This window comes from Xenopus laevis, chromosome 4S (assembly GCF_017654675.1).
Source record: "Xenopus laevis strain J_2021 chromosome 4S, Xenopus_laevis_v10.1, whole genome shotgun sequence".
NCBI lineage: Eukaryota > Metazoa > Chordata > Amphibia > Anura > Pipidae > Xenopus > Xenopus laevis.
The window spans coordinates 71,762,201-71,777,839 of NC_054378.1; the positions used below are offsets into that span (position 1 = coordinate 71,762,201).

Below are 15,639 nucleotides of genomic sequence, written 5' to 3' on the forward strand. Positions count from 1 at the left end.
CCTGCCTTTAAATGTTCCAAAGCTGTACAGTCATAAAGTCACAATGCAGAGATCACCAAGTCCACCTAAAACAGCACAAGCCAAGGACTGCAAATTCTTTCACCCATAGCTAAGCTGTCCACACTGCTGCCCAAGATTAAAAGAGTTGTCAGCTTTCCATCTGCTAGCCTCTAAAATCCATGTCACAATGATGAACTAGCTGATGGTGTAGCTCAGAATCAAGTTACTTTACAAAAAATCATGGCCTTCCATTTGGAGCCTTAAGACAATAACATTCCATACAAAGCAAGACAATACACACAAAGCAAGTGCACCATAACATGATCATTTATCAGTTCTAGAGGTTAAAGACCTTCTCTGCTCAAGGGGAAAGGCTCTATAGCAAGACTCCGTTTGCCCTATTTAAAAGAATTTACAATTGAAAAGAAATTACAAAAAACATAGATGTTTAATGTTGAACGAGGGGGTATAGTGCTCCTTTAAAGTCTGCTTTAAATGGACTAGGGGTCCTGTTGTAAACCATGGAAAACAGCCCCAGACATACTGAATATCTCCTGTAGTGTTGCTATTATACATTCAGGCAGGACATGTTCTCCTGGCATCTGCCAAACTCACATATTTCTGCCAAACTTCAAGATGGTAAAATGTTCCAGAATCTCAATGGCATTGGCCTTAAAGGAGAACTAAAGCCTAAAATTAATATGGCTAAAAATACCATATTTTATATACTGAACTTATATACTGCTGCGCCAGCAGTGTCGGACTGGCCCACCAGGATACCAGGAAAACTCCCGGTGGGCCCAGGTGTCTGTGGGTTCTTGTGCTGCTAAACATTTGGCCTATTTCATGGCCAGAGACTAAATAGATGGAAAAATAGATTATAGTGTGTAAAGAATAGAGACTAGGAGAATAGAGGTTGAGTGAGGAGAGGAATAATAATAGTACTGAGGATGGGCCCCTGGTCTAAGGTTTTTGGGTGGGCCCCTGGTGTCCCAGTCCGACACTGTGCACCAGCCTAAAGTTTCAGCTTGTCAATAACAGCAATGATCCAGGACTTCAAACTTGTCACAGGGGGTCACCATCTTGGAAAGTGTCTGTGACACTCACATGCTCAGTGGGCTCTGAGCAGCTGTTGAGAAGCTAAATTTAGGGGTTGTAATAAATTTACAAGATGAAAATTAAGTTTGTCTGTAATATAAGCTGATGCTACAGGACTGATTAAATTCTTATTGTAGTTGCACAGTAAGTTGCGATGTAATTATCTGTATTAATTACTAATCAGCCCTATATTGTGACATTTATATTCTATGTATACTGTATATTGTGAGTCAGTCAAGCTCAGTAAGTGACAGCAGCACAGAGCATGTGCAGTGAATCAGCAGAAAAGAAGATGGGGAGCTACTGGCAGCATCTTTGGAGACACAGATCTTACTGCTAAAGGACTGTGGTTGCCTTGGACTGGTACAGAAGCCCAAAAATAATGTACAACATTACTAGCTACTTCTTTACTCCTCCATACTAAACTTGGCAGCGCATATGGTGATGTTAGATTTGTTTGCCTTTAATCACCCATAAAAACCCCGTGCTCCCTACTAACAGTTCTTCCAGAGTCAGTTTGGAACACTGTGAGGATTCCAATTTAGGTTCCAGTGTCCAGATGTGTTTGGCCATGGAGATTGTTGCTGTAAGTCGTGTTTATGAACTGGGGACACATTAGGTTAGAGCTCATCCCTTGCTGCGGGTTATAAGAGCCGATCACATGACTCTTGGCTGTAAATGCCAAAAAGAACAGTTTTGGAGCAGAAAGAAAAGTGTGATTTGCCAATACACTGCTCACTAGCCAATACTCTACTTAGTACTGAGCATTTAATATATAAAAATACATTTCAGTTCTCCTTTAATAGTGCACATTGCTAAATAGCTGGTGCCCCTTGTGGAACATCACAGGCACTTGCTGTACAGAATGGTGTTTTCTTCTCATCTGGGGCTTTAAATTATTCACTGCTAGTTTTTCATTTATGACACTCAAGGTTCTGAGACAATTTGTGCAGCAGAGAAGAGCCGTTTAACTGAAGCGTCAAATCAATACAGCAAATCCTTTGATAACCATTTGCTGCCCTGAAATATGGGATGAAGAGAGTTTCATTTTGTGACCCCAGAGCCAGTGTCACTCCTTTTCCCAGTGTCTCTGACTTTGTACTGGGTTTTTAGTGTCCTTCTAAAAGATGATGCTTAACTCAAATAGATCCTTGGGAATTGTATTGTTCCTTTCCCCCCTGCTCTGTACCTAGTTACAAAAAGAGAGCTGCTCTAGATACATTTACCAACTTTAACCACTTAACTAACTACTCTCAACACTGGAATTGTCACCTCCACTCTCCAGTTTTAGCCAAAGTTTTTTCTTCTCATAATCTGTGTTAAAATAATTATCCAGAAAGCTCAGAATCACAAGAAGGCCACGTGCCATAGACCATTTTATCAAAATTTTAAAGAATTATTTCCCTTTTCTCTGTATTAATAAAACAGTATCTTGTACATGAATTAAACTAAGATATAATTAATCCATATTGGAAGCAAAACCAGCCTATTGGGTTTATTTAATGTTTAAATGATTTTTTAGTAGATTTAAGGGATGAAGATCCAGATTATGGAAAGATCTGAAAAAAACCCAGGTCCTGAGCATTTTGGATAAGAGGTCTCATACCTGTACTCAGTATTATTCATTATTACTAGTAAATTGTTGGGGGATGGTGAGTTTCCCCTCTGTCCTATAAATCAGAAAACTGCTAGAGAAGTACAGCATTGAGTTTGTGTATGATATGCTCATATGAAACAGAGATTATCACACTTCCAGGGCACACATGGTCAGTAACAGGACACTGCTGGTATAGCATGAGTAGAAGCATCTCATCTACTCATAACTAGGGATGAGTGAATTTGACCCGTTTCGTCAAAAATCCGCCGATGCCCATTAAAGTCTAAATGGGCGTCAAAAAAATTGTTGCGTGGTGGAATATTTTTGACTCGCATCTTTTTTTTTGACGCACAACGCCATAGAAGTCTATGGGCGTCATTTCCTCGGTGAAACAAGGCGATAAAATTCGCCCATCCCTACTCATAACCTGTACAGAGATCTAGTGTAAAAATGTGCCCACCCAGTTACCTCTCTGTATTAATTAAAAACTCTTATGCTAGTTTGGTCATTGAATAAGAGAATATACATCATATATAGCATTTACTTTGCCTTTACTGTGTTACAGTGCCAATTAATACACATGAAGATAGTAGAAATCTGGTTCTTGATCTTGGCTACCCAAAAGGCAGACTACAACCTCCAGCATTCTTCAATATATTATTAAAGGAGTTGTTCACCTTCCAAACACTTATTTCAGTTCAGTTATTTTCCGATTGTTCTCCATAAACAAATCCATTTTTCTATTGTTTTCCGTCTTTTATGTTCTTGTCTCAGTCTGGCAGCTCAGCGATCCAAGAACATTCTGAACGGTTACAATTTGTTACATTTAGTTGATACATTTCTCAGCAGTATCTGTTGGATATTAGCAATTATTGTATCAATTCTAACAGCTGCCTTTAATAAAACTAAGGGATTCTGCTCAGCAGGGACAAAGATACGAAATGTATCAACAAAATGTATCCATTTAAGAGTCGGCGACCCCCCCTCCCCTCCCAGAGCTGCTTTAGAAGGTGAAAAATGAAACTTTACACTTCAATATTAGTCACAAATAGAAAGAAATTGGAAAGTCTTTGTTTATGGTGAACAATCTGAAACCAACTGAACTTTTAGTTGCAAATCTATATAAAAAAAAAAGCCTGCTTTGTAGTATTTATTAGGAGCAAATCATCTTTTTACTACCAGTTACACCATTCTAGTCACAAATTTATTACAAAAATGTTGCCAAAGTAAGCCACATGGGTTGGTGCATATTTTCTAATTTTTCAACCTTTTTTAAATAGTTCATTAAAATATTTCAGCATCTGTAAATGCTTTCTGTTACTGAAGATTCTCAGGTGTGGGTGGATAGTGAATCTTGCAGGATGGATAAACCAATCACAAGGCTGCATACATCCTCCATACTAATGTGCATCTGGCTTTGCTCAGGGTTGTGTATAAGAGAATAGAAGAACATTTGGGCAGAGTTAGCTGCAGATAACTAATGTGCATTCAGGCATGGGATAGGACAGCCCTTTTGAAATGTTTGTATATACATTATACCACTTTGTTATTTTTTATTTCAAAAGGGTTGCCCTGTAACATTTCGACTGGCTAATACGGTACAACACCTATACCTGCAATGGCGTGAGATAGTAACAGAGAATGTGTTTGTGTACAACTGCCCACATTTGGTTTGTCATCCCGATCCCTGAGTTTACAGAAAATGCATGATTTGTGCTAGAGAAAACACTGCAAATGAAGGGACCCATCATGTAGAAAACACGCCAGCGTTTTTTGGGACTTAGAAAAAAATTTGACTTTTTTTGAAACAATCCCTATCTACTCTATTGCGCTTCGCCAGGTCTGAGGTGGCAAAGGAAGTCTAGCGTAAAAGGTAGCGTTCAGTATACTGCGCAAGTTAGTGAATTTGCGTAGTTACGTCGCTAGCGAAAATTCGCCTGGCGTAAGGGTGCGAAGTAACACTAGCGAAACTACGCCAGCGTTCGTTAGTGAATTTGCGCAGTAACGAAAATGACAAACGCTAGCGAATTAACGCTAGCGTTCGGCGATTCGGCGCTTAGTGAATTTGCCCCTGTGTTTTCTATACAGAAAGCAGGAAGTCCAATGACAAGTCAAATGGGTTTCCCAATAAAGTGACATTGTTGAAGTCTCACACAGCTGGGCTTGGAGCAGTGCACCATCAAATACAACCTGCTGCTCTCCTCTAGTCTCTATTTCCATTTCTGCTTTTCAGCTTGTTAACAAGCCAGCAGACATGTCAGGGGAAGAACAAGACAGGCCTGACATGTTGTGAACTGTTTCTGGGATTCAGCAGTGAAAAAAAGAAGCAGCTTTTTACTTTGTCAAATATGTGAAGCTTCTGGAAAAGTAATTCAAGCCAAGTGTACAGGGAGTTGTCTCAGAACAGATTCTTAATGCAAAACTGGGCAGTGTGGCCAATGGCTGATACATAAAGCAGTGATGGGACCTGGGAGATACGGGACAATTAGGGGCATATTTATTAAGGGTTGAATTTCAAATTTGAAAAACTTAGAAATTTGAATTCAAAAAGACCAACCGAAATTAAGTCAAAGCTTTTTTGGCCGAAAAGGTCAGTTTTCGATTGAATAGGTCCGTATTCGGCCGAATTTGAATCATATGAATCAAAGGAATATCGCTTTCGATCGAACTCGAATCAAAGTTTTTCCCAAAAAAAAGCCTTTGATTTTTCACCAATTGACTCCAAATGGGTTCTAGGAGGTCGCCCATAGGCTAAAACAGCAATTCGGCAGGTTTTAGATGGCGAATGGTCAAAGTAGCATTTTTAAAGAGACAGTACATGATAAATTTCGATATTCTAATTTTCAATTTTTTTTCAAATTCGAATCGAATAGCTCAAAATTGGAATTTTTTTGCATTCGAAAATTCACCTCGACCTTTGATAAATCTGCCCCTTAATGTACAACAATTACTAGAATTTCTGCACAGGGGGTCGGAAATCATTTGCTAGTAAATAACACAACCTGCAGGTACCGAATACATAGTTAGGGTGACACAGTTAGCAGAAATCCAATTTCAGTGGCGCACACTAGAACATTATAGGACCACAACCACAGGGTTTTAAAAGAACTTAAAGTTATTTCAAACATCAGTTAAAAAAACTGCGAAAGGTCTGACACGTTTTGTGCATTTCTTCCAATAATCAATCACAGCATGTATAGCCATGTACATATTTCTTTTAAATACAGCTCTGAATGGAATAGGTGTTTAAATAAAAGTTATAAATTCATAACATGTTAAAAAGAAAGTACATATGTGCTATTATGTGCTCATTTCTAGGGATGCAGCAAATCCACTACTTTGATTCGGCCGAACCGTCGAATCCTTAGTGAAAGATTCGGCCGAATACCGAACCCTAATGGAAGGGAAAATCATTTTTTACTTCCTTGTTTTGTGACAAAAAGGCACACTATTTCCCTCTGCGGCCCTAATTTGCATACGCATATTAGGATTCGGAAACAATTCGGCCAGGCAGAAGGATTCGGCCGAATCCGAATCCTGGTGAAAAAGGCCGAATTACGAACCGAATCCTGGATTTGGTGCATCCCTAATTTTAACATAGGAACAGATCAAGCTCCAAAGTACAGTTGTATTCAGAATAATAGCAGTCTGACATCACTAACCTGATCAATCACTGTTTTTGGTAGAAATGCTATTAATTTACTAGTAGGTGTAGTAGAGTAATAGAAAACCAACAGTCATGACATGCATGCTGCTGATTCTGTGTCATTGAATCATTAACTGAGGCTTGTTCAAAATAATAGCAGCATGGAGTTAAATTAGTGAGATCATTCATTCTGTGAAAATAACAGGTGTCAATTACAGCCCTTAATTATTTAAGGAAGGAAGGCAGCAAATGTTGTATAGACATGTATGGTTATAGTGCATTTCTCTCTGAAAATATGAGTAAAATGGGATGTCCAAGACATTCATTGCTCAGAAGAAAAGTGTAATTTGATTAAACAGTTGATGGGAGAGGGAATTACATTAAAAGTGCAGAAAATGATAGGCTGCTCAGCTAAAATGATCTCAAATACTTTAAAATGGAACCAAAATCTGAAAGAGGTGGAAGAAAATAACCATTCAATTGGATAGAAGAATAGTCAAAATGGCAAAGACCAATGATCAGCTCCAGGAAGAAGGTGTAAAGTTACCGGTGACACTGTTACAATTAGAAGACAAGTGATGAAACAATTGGGCCACTGTACAACTGTAACTAACACACAGAGTATTGTTGGTACAGGCTTCCTGTTGACCTGGCTTGGTCCTGGTACTAGTGCACAATATACACAGAGCCACAAACACTCACATTGGTGATACAATAAATGGAGTAAGCTCCCCAATGTATCAACATTTCTGGGGGGGGTACACCCTCCCTTTGTCGTGACAAAGGGAGGGTGTGCACAAGCAATTTTTTTGTTTTTTCACAACTTTATTCAGTTGAGGTTTTTAAATTAATAAACAGACATTTGTTTATTTTTTCACAAATTCGATTTTTGATAAAAAAAAAAAAAAAGCCCATAAATGTGTAGCTTTACAGAGCATTTGAATGATGGAGTCAGAAGAAGATGGCAAATATTTTTAAAAATCCCAATACAAGATAAATAATGAAGACCAACTAAATAGTTGCTTAGAATTGGCCATTCCATAACTTACTAAAAGTAAGCTTAAAGGTCAACCAACCCTTTAATGACACAAATCTGCCCTCAACAGAGAGTTTCCTCAATAAGGTTTATTGTAAACTGTTGTTTAGTTTTGTTTTATAGAAATCGACAAATACAAATATTCTGCATAGACTTTGTGGCAAAACCACTGGTGAAAGGTTCAGCTCCCTATTACTCAAGCTGGTAACAAAACACCCGACTGATTTACCAATTGTTTTGGCGCAAAGGAGATCATATGGCAACTAAACGAATTTTTGCTTTCATTGTTTCACTTGCATCTGGCTGAACACAACTGACCACTCATTGGTTGCTAAGGGTTAATGGCCAGGTGTAAATTTGACAATTGTTAGTAAATGAATGTGCCTGGGAACATACCATAGAACTGCAGCTTTCTGTTGTAATTGGGTGTCAATAGGAAATCACTGCTCCGGCCATATACTGAGGTAATTGTACCTCATCACAGCTCAAAGTCTCATGAAAAGAGCCTACAATGCGCCGTCCCATTTAATAATGCACAAACTGCGTCAGCAATGATATGCTTAATTAGTCGATTGCTAAAGATCCTGCAAAAAAAAAAAAGGCTGCAGAAAACATCAGTTTGCAAAGAAATAGAAGCTTGCTCATTATGTTTATGATATTTCATAATATCAAAGGTCAGAATCATTTTCACATTGGTATTGAAGTTGTAATTAAGTAACAACAAAAGAATCCTAGCAATGTGTCCTTTATCAGGCAGGTCAGTGTCACTGTTTATTGATGATCAGTTATGCTCGTAAGATGGAGTGCTAATGAGGTGGAGAGTGTATGAAGAGTGTGTGTGAATGTAAAATCATCTGAGCTTTAAAAAATATGTGACATGAAGAGGAGCCTGAGGGTTTAATAAACACCTTAATTGTCCCATGTGCCATTGACTAAAGTAAGCTTGGCTTTAGCTGGTCATGACACTTAATGTTAGAAAGGAAACAAAGTACAAGGACACAAGCTCATTTTCTAGTTCAAAGAAACAGTACTCACCAACGGCCTGTTAACTTCTTACTAATACTCCTTATCAGCATTCGACCCTGCCCTTCCCTGGTCTCTCCGTTACTCTGGGACTTCTAAACACTCTCCTATCCTTTGGTTCCGCTTATCTTTTCAATTGCCCATTTAACGTCTTTTACAATGAAACTTTATCTTATTCCTTAAAGGAGAACTAAATCCTAAAAATTAATATGGCTAAAAATGCCATATTTTAAATAGTAAACTTATTGCACCAGCCTAAAGTTTCAGCTTGTCAATAGCAGCAATGATCCAGGACTTCAAACTTGTCACAGGGGGTCACCATCTTGGAAAGTGTCTGTGACACTCACATGCTCAGTGGGCTCTGAGCAGCTATTAAAAGGGGTTGGTCACCTTTGAGTTAATTTTAAATATGATGTAGGGAGTGATATTCTGAGACAATTTGCAATTGATTTTCATTTTTTATTAAATAAGGTTTTTGAGTTATTTAGCTTTTTATTAAGCAGCTCTTTAATTTGCATTATAAACAATGTGGTAGCTAGAATCCAAATTACCGTAGCCACCATGCATTGATTTGAATAAGACATGTAGCAAACCACGTACACTGTAGCACACCACACTTGAAGATCAGTGCATCAAATTTTCTTTATTGGCCCCATAAAATAGATACATGCAAGGCAACGTTTCGGACCCCACTGGGCCCTTTCTCAAGCCTGTCTGTGACCTGTGACCCTCCCTTCACTCATGAGACGTCCTGGTCTTGCCAGTCGTTGCACCTTGTAGTTGTCCAAGTCCTTCCCCAAGCAACTCCCATCTATTAAATTACGATATTATTATAAATTGTGCAAAAGGATGGAAAGGTGGCACTCCGGTAAAAAGAAGAGGGTGGTTTATTGAAACAGGTCACAAACCAACATCACCTGACGCTTTTCGGGAACAACTCCCTTATTCATATTGTCTAATTAGCTGTTCAAATAGATTTAGGGGTTGTCACAAATCATCAAGGAAGGAAATCTGATGCTACATAGTTGATTCATAAATTTTGATGCAAACTACACTGGTTCCTGAGCTTCCATCTAATAAGAATCTGAATTTATTACAACTCAGCCTTATATTGTGGCTTCTGTATATACAGTATATTGTGAGTTGTCACCGAAGCTCAGTAAGTGACAGCAGCACAGAGCATGTGCAGTGAATCAGCAGAAAAGAAGATGGGGAGCTACTGGGGCATCTTTGAAGACACAGATCTTCCCTGCTAAAGGCCTGTGGTTGCCTTGGCCTTGTACAGAAGCCCAAAACATAATGTACAACATTTCTAGCTACTTCTTTAGTTAAGATTTAGTTTTACTTTAAGAAGGAGGAGAAGCCATTCAAAAAAATAATCTAGTGTTTTAGCAAAACAGTTCTCTCTTCTTCTTCTTAAGTATGAATCAGGGCTGTTGAAGTTGTTAAAATTGGAGTTCTTGTCAGCCAGCAACTCAACTACTACTGGATAGAACGAGGACCTCACTGACCCTTCAAGAGCAAATATATTTTGTAAGTACTAACAGTAAACAGATGCTTTCGGGTGCTATAAAAGAGACAGGCACAGATCAGATCTTATAAATACTTTACATCCTTGGAATAATTTTGCTTTCCTTTAGAACAAGGACACAAATAGTAAATTATCACTTATTCTGGAAACCATATTAACTACCCCAGAGTGTTCCAAGGGCAGAACCAATGGGTAAACGTAATATACAGAAATGTTTTTACCGTGTGCTCCTTTTCTAAACACAAATGTAAGGAGACAATATGTTCATCCACATTACTAAAATATAATAATCTACTAGGTCAGTTGTCTCACATCTTATCTGGTTTCAGCCCAAACACTTGTGGAACAAGGCCAAGGGTTCACAGAGCCTCTTGCTTTCTGTCTGTGCCGCTCAGTTGTCTCAAGGCTTCTTCATCGATGATGTGGTGGAGGCAGATTCCCTCCTTTTTCTCTGTAAAAAAAGGGAATTATTAACATTACAAGTAACTGGGCCTGGTACACACACATTCATAGCATTAAAAGTCAAAACACCTGTCGCCAGAATTAATAGCTTGTATAATGTCACTCATTTCCCAGAAGATAGTTACAACTGTGGGAAAAGAACATGGAGTTAAAGGAAACAAAGACAGCACAGCAATATTTACCACGGATCTCCCCCTGCCACCCAAGTGCTAACAATTAGGAAAAGATATTGCCCCATAAACTAATGTTAAAACAAGCAGAATCACGATCGGTTTAGGGTTATAATAAAGTTGAAAAAAAAAATGCACAATTGGTTCTTCCCTGCCTTCCAATTCTCTCTATTTAAATAAGAAATGAAAGTGTTAAAACTAACACAGGGAATAGGAAATGCTCCAAACCATTCAGCATGAAACAACAGACTGTATATTCCACACTACAGTGCTTGATATTGAGAGTTATGTGTTGGATTGGAGCCATTGAAGCACTGTCCTTTATTTATTGCACTTTGTGTATGTAGAGAACGCTTCATTGACAAACTACACATCATTACATGCCTAAGCCTTGTCAGGTCACATGGGTCTCATTTACATAATGAAGCGAGATCATTTACACATCTTTTGCATATGAATGGGCCATGCTTGAAAACTTCATTAGTTGGGGAGGAGAGTGCCAGATTCAGCAGTGGGTGAGGTGAATCAGTGACAAGATACTGTGTGTCACTATGAAACTATTGCAAGTGATGATTATGATGATGAGACCACTAGGCAAATGCATGTTTTGCCTAGTAGTGAGACATCTCTTGCTATATACATAATATTTGCCGTTGAAATTCAAGACATCTCTTGCTATATACATAATATTTGCCTTTGAAATTCAAGGTTTTTCCCCCCACACTGAAGGGAACGTTTACAGGCCCAAAGTAACAACTGCAGCCGCTGTCACATGTCGCCCATTTCTATGATTCTTAGGCTTGGAATGTAAACTAGCACACACAATCCTTGTACACAATGATAAGGTCACACATTGTTGTAATCTAATAAAATCATTTGCTTTTATGGTAATTTAAGCAGGCCCGGTGCATGTTGGCCCCTTTCCCATACACACTGGGGCAGAATACACATCATATGACACAAAAAGCCTTTGAGGCTACTGTTACTACTGGCTACTGTACTTTAACAACTGAAAGGCAGATCAGGTAAAACTGATACCATGTGTGTTACCATGTCACTCTTCTAGCACCACTAGTCTAATATCATGACCTGGATGAATGAAGCCCTCTCCACATATAATACTATGCTCATGATTCTATTAACTGACTATCCACTTTCTAGTAACCCCAGAGGCATTTGCACAAACCAGACATATATGAATTACGGTCTTTAATTATGTATATAAATACCCATTTATCATTCCCTTTTTCCTCGTTAAGTGTGAGCATGAAAGTATTATGTCTGGGCATGAATAAGAAATCCAAAGGGACATTTCAAATCAGTTTGATACCAGGGTATGACATATATGACAATGATTATATGTGCACATAAGTACACATGCAAGCCCTCCCCACCCAAAAAAAGATGCACACAGAGTTAAAGGAACAGTAACATCAAAAAATAAGTGTTTAAAAGTAATAAAAATATAATACAGTGTTGCCCTGCACTGTAAAACTGGTGTGTTTGATTCAGAAACATATGAACTATAGTAGTATTTCTAAAGCAAACACATCAGTTTTACCAGTGCAGGGCAACTCTACATGATATTTGCATTAGTTTAAAACACAAATTTTTTAGTGTTACTGTTCCTTTAAGTGCAAAGTGGTATGAGACACAGTTGGAAGGAGGTCCCTGCCCGTAGAGTTTACAGTCCAAGTGGGTGGGTGGCTAACATACAGGCACACATTGGAGGGGAAATAGTGGTGCAAGGTAAAGGCATTGTCCAAAATGTACCAGGACTACACTAATGTTCTAGTGCTCCAAAAGGTAGACTTTTAGCTTTTTCCTGAAGAGATTGAGAGAGCACTCCTTGCGGAGAAATTCAGAGAAGGAATTCCAGGGGAAAGGATCAGCAAGAAATGTTTGAGACGAGAGGTGGCAGTGGATGGTGTAAAGAGAAGGTGACTGAGAGAAGCAGAGAAGAGACCAGGAGCGTACAGTGAAGAAATGTAGTGAGGAGCAGGGGAGTGAAGGGCTTTGAATGATAGCAGAAGGATTTTATATGCTATCATTTGCTTAACAGGCAGCCATGATAAGGATTTTAGTTGAGGTTGAACAGGTTAACTTGTAGAAGAGTGCAGGAGTATCCGGATAGTGGAGTTTAAGATTAATTGGAGGGGAGAGAAATGGGAGTCAGGAAGACCAGTAGGAGACTGCAATGGTTTAAACAGGAAAGGATAAGGCCATAGATTAGTGATTTGGCTGTTGTTTCTGAAGGAAAGGGGAGTATCGTTTCTATATTGCAGAGGAAGAAGCAACAGGTTTTGGTGTTAGTATTAATATGGTTAGAGTAGGAAAGGGACTGGTAAAAGATGACCCACAAGCAGTGTGCGGAGTTAACAGTAGTGCCATCAATAGTAATGGTGAAAGGAAAAGATGGGCAAGGTTTGGGTGGAAAGACCATGAACTCAAATTTGGGCAAGTTAAGCTTGAGGTGGCGTTGGTTAACTCAGGAGGAGAATAGATTCATGTATTTTGGCCTTTGCAATCTGGAGATCATTTGTAACTCTACATAAGGCTAGGGTTGCCACCCGGCCGGTATTTTGCCGGCCTAGCCGGTAAAATACCTGCCAGGGCCGGGGCCGGTATTACAAATTTACCGGCAATGTAGCTGCCGGTAATTTGTAATACCTATAACAAAAGCACTTGGCCCTCCGCCAGAAACTTACCCGTCCTTCGTCTTCTGCCCCTCTTGTGATGGGGCCCGCCCCCTTTCGCATCACACTGCATGTGGCTCCGCCCCTTTTTACGTCACAACCCACCCATTTACCCGTGGCCCGCCCTTTTTTGCGTCACGGCGTTACCGCCCCTCATCACTGGCCGGTAATTTTTTTTTAAAAAGTTGGCAACCCTACATAAGGCAGTCTCAGTGGAGTGTGCAAGTCGAAACCCTGACTGCGTGGGGTCAAGCAGATTAGTGGTGCAGACAAAGTTAGTAATATGGTAAAAGATAAGGGGTTCCACAAGTTTAGAGAAGTTGAATCGGATTAGCCTCTGACCAGCCCAAATACTGACCCCAGCTTCAGCTCCACTTTGTGTGACTGCACACAAGTTGACCAGATTCAAATAAATGGAGCAGGGGCACTGAGCAGATCTGCTTTTCCGGCTGCGTATTTTTGCCAGAGTCAAAACAGTCTTTGAAGATGCTGGCCCAGGGAACAAAAGTTAATGTTTTAATTGGCTGGGGTGGGGCTAACAGATTAGCCCCCACTAGTGAATTAGACTTTGTTCTATAAAGATGCCATTTATTTCTGAACACCATTCTGGTACCTTCAGTGCCTGAGAGAGAATCAAGAGGACCTTGATAGCTGCTTTATTACAGGCCCCCTTATATTCCTCATAACCATACATTCTGACTCCTTAATTCTTAGCAAAAACGTCATGCTCATGCTCTGCTATAGGCTAGGAAATATAGGAAGGATATAAAAAGAAAACCTCTCTTGCGTATCTGTGCCTTTAAAAGCTAAATAATAACTAATCACAAAACACAGAAATTCCTTAAACACAGATTTTCAACATAAATGATTTTTTTTCAGTGCAGTGTGAATAAGAAGGATTTGGGGGCCTGAGAAATGTAAAATAATTTGAAGCAGTGGAACTGTGCCATTTGCACTTTGTGTGAGCAAATTCAAATAATCTCCCAGCAGCAGCTCCAGCTCCATGTACATTAGGCCATTGTAACTAATTGATTTATACCTTCAGCTGGAGCTCGGCATTGTGCCAACAACAAAAGGCCACTTGAGCACATATACAGCGTGCCGTATAGACAGCCATATGATACCCACACATTTTCAAATCTAATTCATACATTCTAACTTGATCTGGAAGGAATGATTTTCGTTTGATCCAAACAATGTTACGTGTAGGTTTCACATCATCACGGGAAACAAAGAGTCAGCGGGAGTGCAGATGGGGAAAGCGTAAACATCAGCTAATTCGGACTTGAAGCTTCAGACTTCATAGACTAGAGGTCTTTTGCGTTTGCCCATTAGTGGGCTGACTTCTGAGAGTGGGAACAAAGGCCTGCGATGTGAGGCATTCTGGGACAGCCAACTAATTAGGGACGGGCGACTGGAGTGCGAGTTTAGGGAATCAAAAGCTGTTCTAATCTAGAGAAGCCGGCTGAACTTCTACATGGAACTAATTTGTTCTAAGTTGGACTCTGTCTTTGCAAGACCTTAAGTCTGCCTCATGGGGGTCACTTAGTGCCATTCTGTTCCCTGAGCCAAAGCCTGTGGTAGCTTATGTGATAGGCATTAAGTCCATTGCATACATACAAAAGAGAAACAAGGTATATATACCTGTACATGTGCAGTATACTTGCTCATTCAATTATATCCCCTCCCCCTCCCAGGGTCCACCAATACAGTCCCGTCGACATACATCTATGTTCAGCATAAGGCCATCAAATCTGAACACAAAAACGTCCTGTCTGATTTAGGACTTTAAGTTGCCTGAACATTAAGTAAAATTTGTTGGTAGAGCAACATGTAAAGAACATTCACATTTATACACAACTGGGAGTGCTGCCATATTGCATACCATGGTAGAGTGGAGTTTGGAATTTCTTTATTGGCTACATCAATATTAACGGTTTGTTTGTGTTGGAAATATGTCTATGAATAATATTTTACCACGGGAAACAATAAAGGAAAATTATACCCCTGAACAATGTAGATCTCTATAAAAAGATTTTGCATACAACAGCTCATATGTAAAACCCTGCTTCATGTAAATAAACCATTTTCATAATAATATACTTTTCTAGTTGTATGTGCCATTGGGTAATCATAAATAGAAAACTGCCATTTTAAAAAATAAGGGCAGGCCCCTGGTATCATACGATTGATTCACGGTGCACACAAACATACCAAACAAACATATTAGGTCACATAATCCAATTAACAGACAGAGTTGTGTCTTTTCTTCCACACTTCTTCCTGTTACAGTCAGAGCTGCAGTAATTCTGGTCAGGTGATCTCAGGCAGCACACAGACCATCACAAAATGGTGGTTCAAGGCAAGAGATGTAAAAGGG

At 39.4% G+C, this 15,639-nt stretch overlaps 1 pseudogene; it reads right to left on the bottom strand.

The window, feature by feature from the left end:
* Window positions 1-9,989: 9,989 nt before the first annotated feature.
* Window positions 9,990-15,639, bottom strand: part of LOC108714985 — a 32,120-nt pseudogene continuing 26,470 nt past the window's right edge.